This window comes from Hyla sarda, chromosome 8 (assembly GCF_029499605.1).
Source record: "Hyla sarda isolate aHylSar1 chromosome 8, aHylSar1.hap1, whole genome shotgun sequence".
Lineage (NCBI taxonomy): Eukaryota > Metazoa > Chordata > Amphibia > Anura > Hylidae > Hyla > Hyla sarda.
The window spans coordinates 167,021,774-167,040,598 of NC_079196.1; the positions used below are offsets into that span (position 1 = coordinate 167,021,774).

At 40.4% G+C, this 18,825-nt stretch overlaps 1 protein-coding gene across 7 annotated transcripts in view; it reads right to left on the reverse strand.

Moving 5' to 3' along the window:
* Positions 1-18,825, reverse strand: part of RBFOX1 (RNA binding fox-1 homolog 1) — a 629,150-nt gene that overhangs the window by 379,827 nt on the left and 230,498 nt on the right. The gene's annotated exons all lie outside the window — the stretch shown is intronic.

The window sequence follows — 18,825 nt, forward strand, 5'->3', positions numbered from 1 at the left end:
CTTATCCCCTATCCAAAGGATAGCGGGTAAGATGTCAGATCGCTGGGGACCCCCGGGATCTCGGCTGCAGCACTTACCTGTTGCGGTTTCCCTAAGCGCTGGAGGCTTCGGCTCCTGACCACGGTGATGTGAGATTGTGACATCACGAATCCGCCCCCGTGTGACTTCACGCCCCGCCCCTCAATGCAAGTCTATGGGAGGAGCAGTCACGCCCCCTCCCATAGACTTGCATTGAAGGGCGGGGAGTGATGTCACACAGGGGCAGAGTCGTGACATCACGATCTCCCTCACCCTGGATGTGAGGCGTTAGGATGAGAGCCTTCAGCGCTACCGGAAGCCGCAACAAGTGGGTGCTGCAGCTGAGATCCTGGGGGTCCCCAGTGCCAGGACCCCTGCGATCTGACATCTTATCCCCTATCCTTTTGATAGGGGATAAGATTTCTAGGGGCGGAGAGTTCTTTTAAGATTTGTGGAGGTTCTGCCGAGTACTGCAACCCCTGTACATCAATACCCAGCACAATGACACCCATACAAGTATGACTATGCTGTCTGGAAATGCATATTAGACATTGCTCAAGTCCACTTTTTCCACAACAATGATATATATGGAAGGGTTAATTTAGTATTTTGTTCTTTACTCTAAATCTTTACTATGTTCTTCACTTTAAATATTCACTATCCTCCCATGTAGCCTGCTCAGACATCTATTTATGGCTAGGTTTCCACACTGATTTTTCATTTATTTTAATTTTTTTCCGATTTTTTCCTTGGAATATTGCCACTGCAGTTTTTGAGCCAAAGTACAAAGTAGATCCAGTAGGAAGGAGACTATAAGTCCTTCCTTAAGTACTTATGAGATATGGGACACAATAAACTTTTTTGGTTGTCATAGACTTCCTGGTATCTTCAGTCAGATGCGCTGTATGGGCCCCTATTTTTCCTTTTTCTCTGCTACATATTCCATCATTGCATTTATTTGGGTCGATGGTTTAAAGAGAACCTGTCATCAAACCATATTTTCTGTCTCTTATAATTACATAAGGAACAATATATGAAAAGTTTAGTATGGTGACAGGTACTGTTTATTGTGCCCACTGCTGCACGTATGAAGCACTGGTTGTCCCCAGAGTAGGATTCATTTGCTCCTATTGGTGTTGTGGCATGCTCCACAACCCAAGCAGATGAACCTGGCCTGAATATTGAATGTGGCCTGGCCTGAATATTGAATGTATATCAATTTGTGGTTACTTTATTACTCAATGTGGCACTCTGCTATTTTTTGTTTTTCGTTCTCTTTTGATCCTTAAGTACTTCCGAGCAATATACCCTGCCCCTTCCCACCCCCCCCCCCCCCCAAAAAAAAAAAAAAATATGTTACTCAAGACGGTATAAAAGCTAGAGATGCCATCACTTGGGTGGTGTTCGAGTGTTCGAGTGTAGAACATTGCTATAGAGAGGAGTATATAGATGTCAAGCTACCCTCATATTCAGGGGTTTGTTAAATATCAAACAGGTTGTCTCCAGTTGCTGCAGAACTACAACTCCCAACATGCCCGGAAAGCCTTTTTAGTGTCTCAGATGGAGACACCTTTGTTGGGACACATTGTCCTGGACAGGCCGATGCTAGACTTAATAGCTCATTATATCTTTTTGCCTCACTTTTGTTTATTTATTTGTATCTTGTTGCACTTTTTTGCTTTGTATTCGGCTTTTACTTATCTTTGTATTTGTCTTTATTAACATCTATTCACTTAGCTAGTGTCTGTGAACCTATTTATTCTTACATTCTTAGACTCCACCATAAAACTACCTCTGTAAACTAGAGGTCCACAAACTTTTTGCAGTTAGTAGCCACTTTCATGCCACTGTACATACAGTGGTAAGCCACCAGGGCTTGCGCAAGGATTTTTGCCACCCTAGGCAAAAGCTAATTTTGCCTCCCCTTGACTCTGCCCATTGGCACACCCCATCTAATTTCTGAGGTGACATACCCCATTCCTCATGAAATTAGATTACTACTGGGATGACACACTGTCACAAACCTCCTCCTCATGCTTCTGGCTGAGTGAGTGGTTTAGATGCTGGTTATCTAACTTTCTTGTGGCAGGCAGAGCAGCGCTCCCCATTGAGAGGATGCTCTAGGCAACTGTCTATTTTGCCTATAGGCAGAGCCGGCCCTGTAAGCCACAGTGAATATTACATATACATAGATAAAGCATATTGCAAATATGAGTGATGTGTCTTCTGGCCCCGTGTCAACTTTTTGTAAAATGGTTTTACTCTGGCAAACCAGATTCTTAGGTACTTTGATAGTAAACTAAAGGTTGTCTTGATGCTGGAGTCTAATATGAATTGTTATTGCTGGATAGAACAGCTAATATGAGATTTTTATGGTACAGTACATATACAACTATTGAAATCAAAAATTTCGAAGAGCCCTAGTCTTTAGACCAGTGTTTTCCAAACAGCGTGTACCTAGCTGTTGCAAAACTACAACCCCCAGCATGCACGGACAGCCGTTGGCTGTCCGGGCATGCTGGGAGTTATAGTTTTGCAACAGCTAGGTACACACTGTTTGGAGAACCCTGCTCTAGGCCAACAACCACTCTATCTGGTAGAAGAGTGACCCATGTATGGAAAAGGGTTGTTTCTTGGTATCAACAACTCTAATACTATGTAAACATTATTGTAAGCAGTACAGATAAGGCCCCTTTCACACAACATAATTACTCCGTTTTCGAAGTTCCGTCAGAAAATCTGCATTAAAACGGCAGTTACAAAATCCTATATGGCCGTTAGAAAATCCCATTATAGTCTATGGGATTTTTCCAATAGCCGTTTTAACCCGTTATACCCCGTAATTAATAACGGACGTTATTTTGTGACGGAATATAGTAACGGGAGAAACAGTTCATGAACTATTTCTCCCGTTACTAACTTCCGTCACAAAATCTGGGCTGTTATTAATAATGGGCTATAACGGGTAAAAGACTACAATGGGATTTTCTAACGGCCGTATAGGATTTTGTAACTGCCGTTTTACTGCCGATTTTCTGAGGGAACTTCAAAAACGGAGTAATTATGTAGTGTGAAAGGGGCCTTAGTCAGATATTTACCATACATCTGTGCTTGGGATTAAAAAAGATAAATAAATAAAATAATAATGGTATAATAATAATAATAATAATACCACTACTACTACTACTACTACTACTGCTACTACTACTAGTCTACTACTACTACTATTACTAATAATGATAATAATAATAATAATAATAATAATAATACCACTACTACTACTACTACTACTACTACTACTACTACTACTACTATTACTACTACTACTACTACTAATAATAATAATAATAATACCACTACCACTACTACTAGTCTACTACTACTACTAATAATAATAATAATAATAATAATAATAATAATACCACTGCTGCTACTACTACCACTACTACTACTACTAATAATAATAATAATACCACTACTACTACTACTACTACTACTACTACTACTACTACTACTACTACTACGACGACTACTACTACTACTAATAATAATAATAATAATAATAATAATAATACCACTGCTGCTACTACTACCACTACTACTACTAATAATAATAATACCACTACTACTACTACTACTACTACTACTACTACTACTACTACGACTACTACTAATAATAATAATACCACTGCTACTGCTACTACTACTACTACTACTACTACTAATAATAATAATAATACCACTGCTACTACTACTACTAATAATAATAATACCACTGCTACTGCTGCTACTACTACTACTACTACTACTACTACTACTACTACTACTAATAATAATAATAATAAGAATAATAATAATACCACTGCTACTGCTATTACTACTACTACTACTAATACTAATAATAATAATAATAATAATAATAATAATACTCTACTACTACTACTACTACTACTACTACTACTACTACTACTAATAAAAATAATAATACCACTGCTACTACTACTACTACTACTACTACTACTACTACTACTACTACTAATAATAATAATAATAATAATAATATAGAAATGATGTGCCATACGGAACCATACGGACTAACGTAAATTAACTTGGTGTATGTTCCTGCAGAATATGTGCAATAAGTGCAATATAAATTCTGTAAAAAATGTATACATTTTATTTTCTTGGCAGAGGGAAATCAATGGTGAACTTATGTTGAAAAACTCATAAAAAATATAGAAATCATCCTCTTGTACCCTGCAGTATAGATACAATGACTCACACAGTTATTCTTTGTTATCTCTATTGTTGAATATTTTAGCATGTTGCCCCTACTTTAGTGAATAAAATATGTTCTGCCAGCAACATCAAGTTGCTAACATCCGACATTGCGTCACCTGGAGGCTCCTACAAATTTCACTTGTTTGGGATCACTAGTCAGGTCACCGCAGCAAATCTAATACTCCAGTCCTTCCAGCAGACAATCTTTGACGATATCCTAGCGGATCACAGATCAATCAATCAGACATTAATAAGTAAAGAGTGGATGTGCGCACACATGGGGATAGCATTGCTGCAATGCAGCATTTTGTCAGCAGAGCTGGGATGTAGCAATGCTATCTGTACCAGAAGCTGGAGAATAGGGACAGGCAACATGTGGCTTTTTCTCCTTTTAGGCCACAGCCAGCCTATTGAATTCCATGCCTTGCCATAGTTAACCCCTTAAGGACGGACCCATTTTTCACCTTTATGACCACGCTCTTTTTTTTTAATTTGACATCTTTAAATGGTAATAACTTTAGAACGCTTTTTCTGAGCGGAGCAATTCTGATATTGTTTTTTCATAACATATTGTACATTTTTGTTGACACATGCATTTTTGTGAAAAACTTCTAAATATTGTAAAAAACTTGTAAGAAAATTGTTGCCGCTTTAAAATTTTTTTTTTTTTACGGGGTACACTGCACGGTAAAAGTGATGTTATATTTATTCTGTGGGTCAGTACGATTATGGCGATACCCATTTTATACAGCTTTCTATGTTCTTTTTCCTTTTTTGATCAAAATTCATTTTCTGCCAATCATTTTCCAACAGCCGTAACTTTTTTATATTTTAACTGATGTCATTGAGTAAAGACTTAGTTTTTGAGGGATGAGCTGTACTTTTCATTGGTATCATTTTTGTGATACGTGCTACCTTTTGGTCTTTTTTATTCCGCTATTTGTACCAAAATTGGCGAATTTTGCACTTTTTTGTTGTTTTTTTACAGCATACGGGATCATTTACATTATAGTTTATTTTTATGTTTTACACTTCATACTTTTATTTAAGAACTTTTCATTTTATTTTTTACACTTTTTACAGGTTATACTATGCTGCAATACATTTGTACTGCAGCACAATATGACCCGATCAGCTGCACACAGTACACACAGGCTTCCATAGCAGGCAGACAGGAGGTCATGATCTGACCTCCTGCTGCCATATCAACCAACGACGACCAGTGATCGTATTGCAGCGCCCCCGTTGGTGATCAGGATTGATGGCAGCAACTATGGAGTTAATGTTGCCGGGACTGGCCCGTGGCAGTGCAAGAGATCGCTAGGACGTATGCATACGTCCCAGCGTGCGAACATGTTGGGTGCTGGGACATATGCATATGTCCTATAGCGGGAAGGGGTTAATAGAATGTGTCCATCCAGCAACAAATATGATGTATTAACTACTTCTTGAGTGTGAAATATCTATCCAAATGGGATAGACAAGGGTTAACACTGCAAGATATGTTTAAAGGGGGCTCCATAACTTCATAAAATAATACTGAAAAAGAGCACATACAGTATGCTATGGTAATCTTCTAAGAGAATTTGCAGTCGCAAAGGTACGTCCAGGGGTCAAGTTCTGGGAAAAAATGTGTGGGAACTCACCCAAGATTTTCACTCAAGGGCTGGTCCTGCAAGACTTCTGCTAATGGGAACTGGGTTCCTGCTGTGGAAAAAGTGCAGAAACTCAGTTCCCATGCATTCCTGTAGAGGCCCGAGTACATCCATGTACATCCATATGTAGGCATATAATTTGCCATTTGGATGCAATGGTTACATAGAGATATTATATAGCTTTGCATATGCTTTCTCCCAGTACCTGTACTATATTAGGGAAGAGTAGACATATTACAGGTCCTAATAGAGACAGTGGAGGTGACGATACTGATATAGAGGGAGATCAGTAGGACATCTACATCCTCCTGTAGGTCACATGGACCCTTTGTTTTGATATACTTGCATTTCTTTTTTCTTTTTCCCAAAATGCAGTATGCTCTGGTGTATATTTCACTATATTTCAATGGCCTGTGGTCATGTCCATCATGGCCCATGATTGGCTGTGTGGGCAGGTATTTCTCTGACCTCTCGTCTCAGATGAGAGAAGAAGAGATAAGCATCAGGGGACCAGAGGGAGCCAAACTGGATCTGCTGTGGGAGAATGGGAGTAGGTAATGTCAGCATATTTTTTTTCTTCTTTTCTCCACAGTCCCAGCACTTTATTAAGATTTGGGGAGACTGAAATATCCCTTTAAGCTTTAAAATTCTAAACTTCGGAACAGGACAGTGTAAAGGAGGGGTTATCATGTCAGCCTCTAAATGTAAGCAAATATGTTCCATATTTGTGCTGTGGAAGTGCTGTAGGTTTGGTTTGGGTGCGCAGCAGATCCATAGCCGATTTGCGTAAGGATTAGGCCCATTGTTGTAAGTCCTAATGCTCACTGTTTCCACCAAAAGCAAGGGTACACACACGTGAGAATCTTAAGGTTACATTTTGGCTTCCATATTATGCCCAAAAGTCCCAGCCTAGAGTAAAGGTCTGATGACTTAAAATGACAGCTGTGAGTTCAGGTCACCGGATCTGTAGTCAGGCCAAGACTGGCATCCATAATATGGAAAAAAAATGCTTCCACACTAAACCCGTGTGCTGGGCCCCTTAGTGACATGCCATGCCATTTATTGCTGTGACGTTGTTTGTGTGGTTTTTACAAAACCAATTGACATGCATGAAATGTGGATTTCCAACGGATTTCAGACCGAAGTCCACTTCAAAAATATTTCAGTATGAACAACATACCCCAAAATCACCAGTGCTTTCAGGCTTCTTTAAGTGGCATTTTTATTTATTTATGTTTTATTTAGTGGCATTTTGAGCATACATTTTCCTTGCATCTCTATAGGAAAAATGCTATATCCAGATCATGCTGCAAAGAAAAAAAAAATCACAAAATGTCATTAACCGAAACGCAGTGTAAGTAGTGCACTTTACATGTCACCATATACCTCAATGTGACATCTAGTCACACAAAAAAGCACACCCATAATCTGATTGCCATATTTGCTGACTGCTTCAGTAGACATCTCACCGAGCAACACAAGACTTTACCCGTAGACTGCAGTAGGCACAATAGGTGGAGAAGTAAAAGACGTTTAACATTGCACCACTCAGCGTAACACATCCCAATAATCAAGGAATTTAGAAAACGCTGAAAACGGCAAATATATTCAGCGTCAGGCTGAAGAAAGGAAAATGTGAGCTATCATCCACTCGGCTGGGTATTTTTATAATACCCATTTGAATAAAATTGTACATGTACAGCTGCATTAGTGGAGTTTCTCAGTTATTAGATAACTGTGAGCCTAATGTGTTAGGAGGTGTTGAGCTAATAGAAAAAACAGCATCGATTTGCTTGCCTCTGTCTAGCATGCCACTTCCAGAGCCCTAAAACAGTAACAGAGAATTCCCATGTAGTAGCCTCCCGCAAGCTTCAGCCATAGGCAAATTGCTAGCGAGCATTAAGTGTGAAACCCATCCAAGAATCAATGTCAGCCTAAAAAGCCTCACTATTTGCCATCCATCTAGACAATATAATCACTTCCTTTACCAGCCCAGAAATGGCTCCTTGAGTTGCTTTAGCATTCACACAGCAGCCACGTGCCATTGTCTGAAATGGCAACGGCAGAGTAAATAGATAGCACTGGGATAAAATATGCATATGGTTTATTCCTTGTAAAGCTCAGTGGATTTACTGTATTGCCAAAGGGAATAATTAGTGCTGTGGGCTGAGAAATTACTGCAAAAATAACCATTAAAAAGGAGAGAAAGTCTTTTAGTCGAGAGGAAAAGAACACGGGTCAAAATCTGTTTTGTTCAATTGCCGGCGTTCATTCCATCTGCACCTTAAATAATTAGCGAAAAAATGACAGGCGACAGTAAATTGTACCACCGCACATCATATATGTTCTATCACGTCTATCCGCCATGCAATACCTGTGTTCCACGTAGAGAGAGAATTATTTCAAGCTATTATATGTTCTAATGAACACATTGGATGTGGTGGATGATATCTGATATCTGTCAATGTCAGGAGCCCACAAACATGATGGATAAAAGAGGCAAGGATCAGCCTGGCAGTGAGAAAAGTAAAATAGCTTCACCCTTGTGTTCATGAAAGACTCGACATGTAGTGATGTCCTCTTATCATTGAACTCCAGTGTGGAGCTGAAGGGAAGAATACAAATTGGTATTATGACAGTCGGTCTAGTCAGTCTAGGAGGACTGGTTTAGGTAAAAGGCCACAGTTGACTAGTTATAAGCTGTGGCCTATCAAATACTGTATAGCAATGTACCTCCAGCTGTTGCAAAACTACAACTCCAGTTGTGAGTACAGCTCAATCCAGCAAGGAAGGAGGTTATTAGCACTTGTTTACTTTGACAAGAGTAAAGTTGTGCTGTGCAGCAATGTAACTTTACCCTTTCACTGACGAACACTTTCTGAAAATTCGGAGAGCCAGGAAAGAAGAACTTTTGGAAAGCTTTCTCTCTCAACTTTAGTCTGGCCTGGGACTGTATGATACTCCACAGGTTATCTATAATCAGGATGTGCTCAGTGTAGGTGTCTCATATAGTTAATAAGGTTGAAAAAAAAAAGACCAGAGTTCATTAAAGGGGTTCTCCACTGCCTTAACCTACTTTTGGCAGTTAGTTAGCTCTGTGGCTATATGTTATTATGGCTTTTTTTCATGTTGCTAACGGTTCTGTATGTGGTGTTTTACTTACCTTTTTTCCAGACCCGGAAGCTGGTTTCTTCATTTGCTTCCTGCCTAGCCTCGACCACTTTTTTTCTTTTCTTCCGCCGCCATCTTGCCACCGGTACGTCACAGTGGAGGGTGGTGTGTTGGAGGCCGGCCTGCCCCTCGCTCCGTATGTGCCCACCTCACGCACAACGGAATCCTCTGTCGTCATCAGCGCGCACCCTCCTTACTTTCATCTTCTTCAAAGCTGAATGCGGATTGGGCTGCTTTCGGTGAATCGGATGCCGTGATGGGCGCATGCGCAGTTGGTCCTCGCTCCGGAGGATCATCTGTGCATGTGCCATAGTGATGTCAGCATCGGGCCTGACGCGCTGGAGGATTGTTAACCCTAACCTGGCCAGAGGTGAGTCCCGGAGCGCTGGACAGCTCCTGAAGGTTTGCTATGGTTTGCCAACCAGGGTGCCTCCAGGGGTTGCGAAACTACAACCCCCAGCAAGCCCAGACAGCTTTCGGGTGTCTGGGCATGCTGGGAGTTGTAGTTTTGCAACCGCTGGAGGCACCCTGGTTGGGAAACACTGCCATAGTAAACCTTCAAGAGCTGTCCAGCGCTCCGGGACTCACCTCTGGCCAGGTTAGGGTTAACAACTGCGCATGCGCCCATCACGGCATCCGATTCGCCGAAAGCAGCCCAATCCGCATTCAGCTTAGAAGAAGCTGAAAGTAAGGAGGGTGCACGCTGATGAGGACAGAGCATTCCGTTGCATGGGAGGCGGGCACGTATGGAGCGAGGGGCAGGCCGGCCTCCAACACACCACCCTCCACGGTGACGTCCCGGTGGCAAGATGGCGGCGGAAGAAAAGAAAAAAAGTGGTCGAGGATAGGCAGGAAGCAAATGAAGAAACCAGCTTCCGGGTCTGGAAAAAAGGTAAAGTAAAACACCACATACAGAACCGTTAGCAGCATGAAAAAAAGACCATAATAACATATAGCCACAGAACTAACTAACTGCCAAAAGTAGGTTAAGGCAGTGGAGAACCCCTTTAAGATTAATCTATATTCCTATTGTGTCCCTACTGTGTTGATCCTGAGGAAGGCAAAAAAACCTTATGAGGCTGATGCCAATTGCCCCATACTAGGGCAAAAAATTCCTTCCTGACTCCAATATGCAATCAGAATAAATCCCTGGATCCTATCCCTATAAATCTACTATCCATAACCTGCAATGTTCTTAAACTTCAGAAATGTATCCAGGCCCCTTTTGAACTCTTTTATTGTGTTCACCATGACCACTTCCTTTGGCAGAGAGTTCCATAGTCTCGCTGCTCTTACAGTAAAAAAAAAAACCTGCCTGTGCTGGTGTAGAAACCTTTTTTTCTCTATGTGTAGAGGGTGCTCCCTAGTTATAGATACAGTCCTGGGTAAAAATAGGTCATTGGAGAGATCTCTGTAATGCTATACTATAGGGTGGAAATGACATCACAAATGAAATACAGCTTTGTTACTAATGAGAAAATGCCTAGTTTTTTTAAAGTAAGAAAAATGATATATTCCCCAGTATTGATATTTTCCAATTACAAATATAACATTATGTTCTATATGTACTATAGGAAGGAATGTATTAAAGATATGAAGGATATATAACATTCTTTAAAGCCATGTTGAGTCCCTCCGGTGTGAGTTACACATAGCACTTGATAATCCATGATAATCCATTGATAATCCTTTACTTTACAGATTAGCTGAGTCTCAATTTCACAAAACTGACTTGTTACAAAAAAAATAGACTACATAAATGTTATTTGACATTTACAAAACAGAGGCAGATGTCTTAAAGGGATATTTCCACCACTAAGATTGCTTGTATATTAATAAGATTGGTGTCCATACACCTTTGATGTTACGCCGAGCGCTCCGGGTCCCCGCTCCTCCCCGGAGCGCTCGCAACATTCCCGCTACTGCAGCGCCCCGGTCAGATCTACTGACCGGGTGCGCTGCGATACCGCCCCCAGCCGGGATGCGATTCGCGATGCGGGTGGCGCCCGCTCGCGATGCGCACCCCGGCTCCCGTACCTAACTCGCTCTCCGTCGGTCCTGTCCCGGCGCGCGCAGCCCCGCTCCCTAGGGCGCGCGCGCGCCGGGTCTCTGCGATTTAAAGGGCCACTGCGCCACTGATTGGCGCAGTTGGTCTAATTAGTGTGTTCACCTGTGCACTCCCTATGTATACCTCACTTCCCCTGCACTCCCTCTCCGGATCTTGTTGCCATTGTGCCAGTGAAAGCGTTCCCTTGTGTGTTCCTAGCCTGTGTTCCAGACCTCCTGCCGTTGCCCCTGACTACGATCCTTGCTGCCTGCCCCGACCTTCTGCTACGTCCGACCTTGCTCTTGTCTACTCCCTTGTACCGCGCCTATCTTCAGCAGTCAGAGAGGTTGAGCCGTTGCTAGTGGATACGACCTGGTTACTACCGCCGCTGCAAGACCATCCCGCTTTGCGGCGGGCTCTGGTGAATACCAGTAGTAACTTAGAACCGGTCCACTAGCACGGTCCACGCCAATCCCTCTCTGGCACAGAGGATCCACCTCCTGCCAGCCGAATCGTGACATTTGATAGCTGCCAGCAAATGTCACCCCATATACTTGAAGTTTTGGCTTAGTCCAACATCCATGTGTTATGAATGCAGAGAAGAAGAAATCACTTCCAGACTCACCACCCAGGTGGTGACTTATCTCCCAAAAACCAATGATTCGATGATTTGAAGTCCAACATAGTACAGTTGAAAATAGACACATGCCCTACCCTTGTCTTCTCCGACAATAATTTGTCAGGGAAGAATCCCCCCGCACATAAAGAGTCAGCAGCTCCTGACAAAATCAGCAGGGTTAGCTGACTATTCATTGAAGTGTATGGTGCAGGAATGGAAACCTTGAAACCTGATTTACGCACCTGTGACCCAAGAAGCAAAGATGCTCCTTTGGCCTTTTATTTGATATAATACTTGCTCTTGTTCTGAATAGGTACAGAAACTAAGCTCTACTCTCTAATCTCTCCACTCTGATGTTGGGCCATGGACCTTTCCTATTTGGCATTGGTCAAATTCTGAGCAATTGCACATCCCTATGGTATGGTATAGGGATCACATGTTTGAGGTGGTAACACTCTTTAAAGGGGTACTCCACCCTTAGACATCTTATCCCCCTTCCAAACGATAGGGGATAAGATGTCTGATTGCGGGGGTCCCGCTGCTGGGGACCCCCGCAATAAAGCATGCCCCCTCCCATAGACTTGCATTGAGGGGACAGGGCATGACATCACACGGGGGTGGAGTCGTGACGTCACAAACTTCCGTTCCCGTGGTCGGGACCCAGACCCTCCCGTGCTTCCGGACAAGAAACAGGTGGGTGCCGCATGCTAAATTGCGGGGGTCCCCAGCGGCGGGACCCCCGCAATGAGACATCTCATCCCCTATCCTTTGGATAGGGGATAAGATGTTTAGGGGTGGAGTACCCCTTTAAGCTACAGTAATGCCATTGACGGTGACAATGGCAGTGTCTAACCTTGGCAACCTGTTCACTAGTAATGGATTCAAATAGGATAAATTTGGACTAGACTTTTCAACTGGTGGATGAGAAGACCTACTGAAAGCTATGCTGGCTTCATGGCTGGATGCAAAATGGGCCAATGACTAATAAATGCCCAGATTTAAATGGATTCGTTTTGGATAATTCCTATTTATTAGGCCCTTTGACAATAAGCTATCCATTGTCTGCCTAATACTCTGACAATACATTGTTATGTGTGTTTTCCTATATTATATATGGCAGTAAGTGTTCAATTTATTATTAATGGATTATCTGGAATCTGGGACAGGTCATGTCCTCCTTGTGAAGAAATAAGGATATTATACATGAAAATTAGTTTTCTTAAACAGAAATCCCCTTTAATATCCCATAAACTCCTACCACTTCATTCAAGTGTGATGTGAATGCATTTGAAAGTAAGTTACAGAGACAAAAAGGGGTTTACTAAGCAAAATTTGTTGATAAAAACCCATCCTCAGGTTAGTTTGTCAATATTAGATTGCTAGGGTGTGGACACCCGGCACCGCTGCCAATCAGCTATTTACCAGAGCTATGACAGCAGCATACATAGGAAAATTGAGCTAGAACCAGACAACACAGTACATTGTGTGTCTATAAAAGTGAATGGGAGCTAAGCTGCAGTAACCCAGAATGGCCACTACACAATGTATGGAGCTGTTTGCTTTTAGGCCCAGTTTTTCTGTGTATGTCAGGGCTGTCGTCAAAACACTTATCTGCTATTGATGATCTATCCTGAGGATTGGTCATCAATCATTTTTGCCTGGAAAACCCCTGGAAGGTTTTGTGCATTTCTGTATGAAATCTGTTTTGATAATTTCTCAAAGAAAAGCCTTTTCTTCTCACACTCTGGATCTGCTCCTATTTTCCCTAAACAATAAAGGAAAACCACACTCAAACAGATGTATGTAAATGAAAGGAAAGGAATTCATCATGTTCTGAGATTAAATAATTCCTATAAACTGACAGTAGGCTTATGCCATGTAAACTAGATCTATTGCTGGCTGTCTTTAAAGAAAATCATAAAGCTATACGTGGTATGTAAGGATTATGATAGGTGTGTATGCAATGATATACTTAAAGTGGTTATCCCATGATCGAACATTATCCCCTATCTACAGGGGCTGAGCTCTGCAATGTTTGGAAACCCAATAGAGAATGAATGGAGCACTTTTGATGAACTTATGGGACGTTTGAGATCAGTGTAGGCCACTATGGTCGGACAGACCCCCGGCAATCATGTGAATGGGAGATAACTTTTGATCTTGGAATAACCTATTTAATGATATACTGTAGCACACACAGTGTAGAGTATATGAATTATTTGTATATGGTGACATGGCCACCACGATGGTCACTACTGGCTGGTGATTTATGATTTGTACCAGGGTTTGGAAGCTTTGCCAAGATAATCAAGATGCTTCATTCCAGAAAATGGCTGCCTTTTTAGTGTAAACAATCAGATAGCGAGAAATATTCCTGGTATATCTGTATCAATGTGATTCCTGTATTTCCTGTGTTTTCTCTTCTAGCTCATGAAGGAAAATGAGTGCAGATGCGCCTTTATACAGTCTTATGATAATGCCATGTATTATGCTTTTGATCAACCCTTCTGTCCTCAAAACCTTCAGAGTCAGAGACTCATTAAAAAACAGAAAGATCAAACAGCTGCTCGTACAACAGCTGAGGTATTCCACTACACCTTCCCCGTTCAGCCTATTTCCCATTTACATTATTTGTTCTTCAGGATTTCTGCATAAATAGCTTCATATGCATTTTTAGGCCAAGGAATGAGAAGATTTTAACTCCTCAGTAATAGACGCATTAGTATGCATTATTCATAGGTTTTATGGCATGTTTCAGTATATTGTACGTGCCCACTTTCCTAAGCAAAAGCGGGATCTGTATACACTCGATTTGTCGTTAAACATTTTTTTTTTTTTTGTGGAAATCAAATATTTATATCCAACATAGATTTGGCACCAAGCTGGTTAAATATTTTCGCTCTAATGTGTAGGAACCAATCAAATCAGCGGGGGAAAAAAAATAAAAATAAAACATAAACATAGGGGGTGGCGGAGGGGGGGGGGGTGGGGGAATATGTGCTAAATCAATGACAGCCAACAGCCATATCACCAGAGTTATTTCTCTACTCCTACTTATGATTCAGACTAAGGCAGAAAAAAAAGAACTTGTCTTTGCTTCTGCTTGCATTAACCGTGTCAAGCCCAAATCACATTTATATCTTCTTTGCAGGCATAATCTAATAGAAGCATTGCAAGTTGCTAGCGGTGTTAACTCTTTACCATAATACAGTCAGCCATATCCCGCTGCCATGCTACAGATGGAAACATACATGACAAGAATTGCTACTCAGTGTCTGTTATTTCTTAATGACTTATTTATTTATCTAGATAAGAAGAACAAAAGCCACCGACAAGCTTGTTTGCTCCTGTGAAAATAATTGTTCTTTAGCTATTGCCAAAAATATCCTTCTTAGCAATTAAAGTTGAATTGCTCCTGTATTATCCCTGATAGCAAAACTGCTTTTAATAAACATTAATTGTATATTAGCTGGAGTGAGATTGCCAGGAAAAGTGGGAAAAACAACTGTGAAAACACCGGCATAAATGATCTGCAGTGTTATTAATGGATCAACAGCTTGATGGGCTAAGTGTAATAAGGCATTCTACAGGAAGGCAGTATTTACCTTGTAAAAACCCCCGTCTCCTCATCTAAATGGAGACATTGGCCTTAAATTGTCCTGTCACTCAGGGCCCTACTGTACCTTACCTGTTGTGCATCAAAAAACTGTCTGTGTTTAGTTATTTATACGTATATATGAGTGTTAACATATCTGTGTATGTGTGTTGTATGTGTGTGGACTATATAGCTGTGTATGTATACTGTACAGGTTGTGTGTACTGTATGTACTATATAGATATATGTTTATTGATATTGTATGTTTTCATATACTGTATATCTATGTATTGTATGTGTGTACATACTGTATATATACATGTTTACATATGTTGTTTTTGAGTGCATACTGTATATCTGTGTATAATATACTTTTTTGTATATGTACATATATACCATATTTCTGTGTGTTTAATATGTTGTATGTGGGTATGTTTTGCATATATGTGTGTTTACATAGGATGCATGTACTGTATATGTGTGTTTATATATGTTTTATGTACTATATTTCTGTGTGTTTATTTATGTTGCGTGTACTGTATATCTGAGTGTTTATATAGGTTGAATGTGTGTATTTACTGTATATTTGTGTGTTAATATTGTGCATGTGTGGGTTCTGTTTGTACTATATACTGTAGTTGTGTGTTTAATGTATATTTGATGTGTGTGCCTGTGCTGTTATTTACCATCTATGTGTGTATGTACTGCATATCTGTTTGTTTATATGGTATGTATTATATGTTATGAATGTATTGTATAGCTGTGTTTATACATGTTGCAAGTTTTTATGTACTTACACTGTGTTTCTGTGTGTTAAATGCATGTTGTGTATAGGCCTGTTGTGTTTATATGTTATATATGTGTGTATTGTATAGCTGTGCGTTTATACATTATGGCCCTCATTTACTATTGCAAACCCAACATGTTTTGTCGGGTCGTGTGCCCCATTCTGTATCAGAATGTGCGCCAGAATTGAAAAAAACCTGACTAGCTCTCCATTTTACTGAGAAAACCTGAAAAAAGGCGCTTGGTCAGCGGGAAAGGGGGTGTGGTCATGTGTAAAGGGGCGTGTTCCTGACATTTTCACAAAAACCCAACATATTTACTAAGGTTTCCACAGAAAATGTAGTGGATTAGAGCTGAGGAAAACCCTACAGATCAGAGCAAAATGTAGGGAAAGTGAGAAAATGAAGGGAAACCTTAGTAAATACCATGGGAAAAAAATTGTAGGGAACTAAAACCCACAAAGAAAACCTCCACTCCACTCTTTGCAAATCAGGCCCAGTGTGTATTTTATACCTGTGTAATTTTATGTTGTAAGTGTGTTTGTACTGCAGCTGGAGCTCTGTGTGTTTTTATGTTGTATTTGTGAGCTGTATGTATGTGTAAGCTGTGTTCATATATGCTGTACATGTGCTTTTTATATATGTGTTTATATATGTTGTATATATGTGTGTATATGGTATATGTATGATTATGTATTCTCTGTGAATTTGTGGGAATGTATTGTATATGGGTGTGTTTATATACGTTGTATGTGGGTGTATACAATATATATCTGGGTGTCTGTATACAATATCTTCATTTGTGTATGGTAAAAATGTGTGTATGCATGTGACTGTGCATAAACATAGCTAAATACATAAAGTTTTATGTTTGCATGTATGCCTGTATGTATGAAACTATAAGTATCTGTGTATTACATATGTATGTCTATGTTTGTGTGTATGTGTTTGTGTAATGTATAAATGTGTTGCACAGAAATGAAAGCATATGCATGTTCAGTCTGTGAGTATACTGTGTATATGTATGTATTGTACATATATTGTATGTATGGATTCCTCCTTGGGGATAGCTCTGGGATTGTCCTGGACACTGTCACGGGACACATTTCCTCTCAATAAATTGGCAGACAACGGTTGTTCATGCAAGTCTGGCACCTTGCCAGCTTTATTTAGACAGCTTGCAGGAAAAAGCAAACATAACACAGGAATAAAATAAAATCCTAGACCGTCTGGTCACTGACTACACATATCAGCATGCCCTGACTACTAACTGGTGAGCTACCCTCAGCCAGTTAAACCTGTCCTTCCTGCAACCTGCTACTCACAGTTCACACCACTTCTTGGACCACTCACAGCTCTGGCTCTGTGTTTCCTCAACAAGGGCCTGTTTCTCCCCCTTACAGCCAGCCTGCCGTTTCCTAGGGAGAGCCCAGACTACACTGAATCTCTTCCTAATTAACACCTCCCCTCTCTTCTGCCTCATTAACTAGGCCCCAGGTGGAGGATTCTCCAGGGTTAGCCAAGGAAATACACCCTTTCCTAGCCACATTATCAATGTATATATATATATATATATATATATATATATATATATATATATTTTTTTTTATATATGGCCATATGTATGTCTATGTATCTACGTAAGTCAGTATTAATGTATGTTCATTTATATGTATACTGTACATATGCATGTTTTAATCAATAAGCATGTACGTATGAATGAATGTGTAAAAGTTTAAAAACAAGCTTCATGGCGTGGAATGACAATAGTATAACATGTTTGTGGGAATATTAGAAAGATGTATAAATAACACTGAACACTAGTGTTTTAACTTATGCATAAATCCGTTTTTTAAACTGGGCCAACAATCCTAGCACATGGTGACTAGTACTACAGGTGGGGTTGTTTACATACATACATAGTTTGGCAATAAAATCCTCTATACACAGGAACCATGTTATACAATATGTCCATAGGCAGTATTGCATAGATTCTATTTGCATTATGGACTGAATAGATGAGCCAGATATAAACAAACAATCCACAGGTCAGTTATATATACTTGTTAACAATATATCACAATTTAGGGAGCTGCAGCTAAAGGAGATGGTAGTGGGGGCAATGGTGATTATTTGGGGTTAATACATAGAGGCTCTTTTATGGATGGAATACATATATACTGTAGGACTGTATATTGTAGATTTGTATAATAGCTATAGAGAAGTACCAAAGTATGTAATCAGCGCTCAGGTGTATCAAATGTGTATTAGTAATAAAAAAACAGAATAAACCCAATCCAAATGCACTGCTCAATGTTGAAAATGCATTAATAATAAATAACATTATCATTGTCTGTGAGACAAGCTACTTTAGGGTGTCTACTACAAATTCTAATAACAAAAGGGTAAGTGGCATAAATAGAAGAAAGGGCCTCTGATGACGTCTGATTTTGCCCTCCAGGAGAGAACCGCCTGGTGTTCATTTCCCTTTTCTTTCCATGACCCATTGGTCAATAACCCCATCCAATAATTTGGTTACGATGCAGTTCCCTGGAGGAGTTCTGCATAGACTCTTATCAAATGTAAAAGTAAGAGGACCAACCAAGACTGGGCCCATTTTTTACAAGGGCCCAATACCAACCACACGTTTTGCC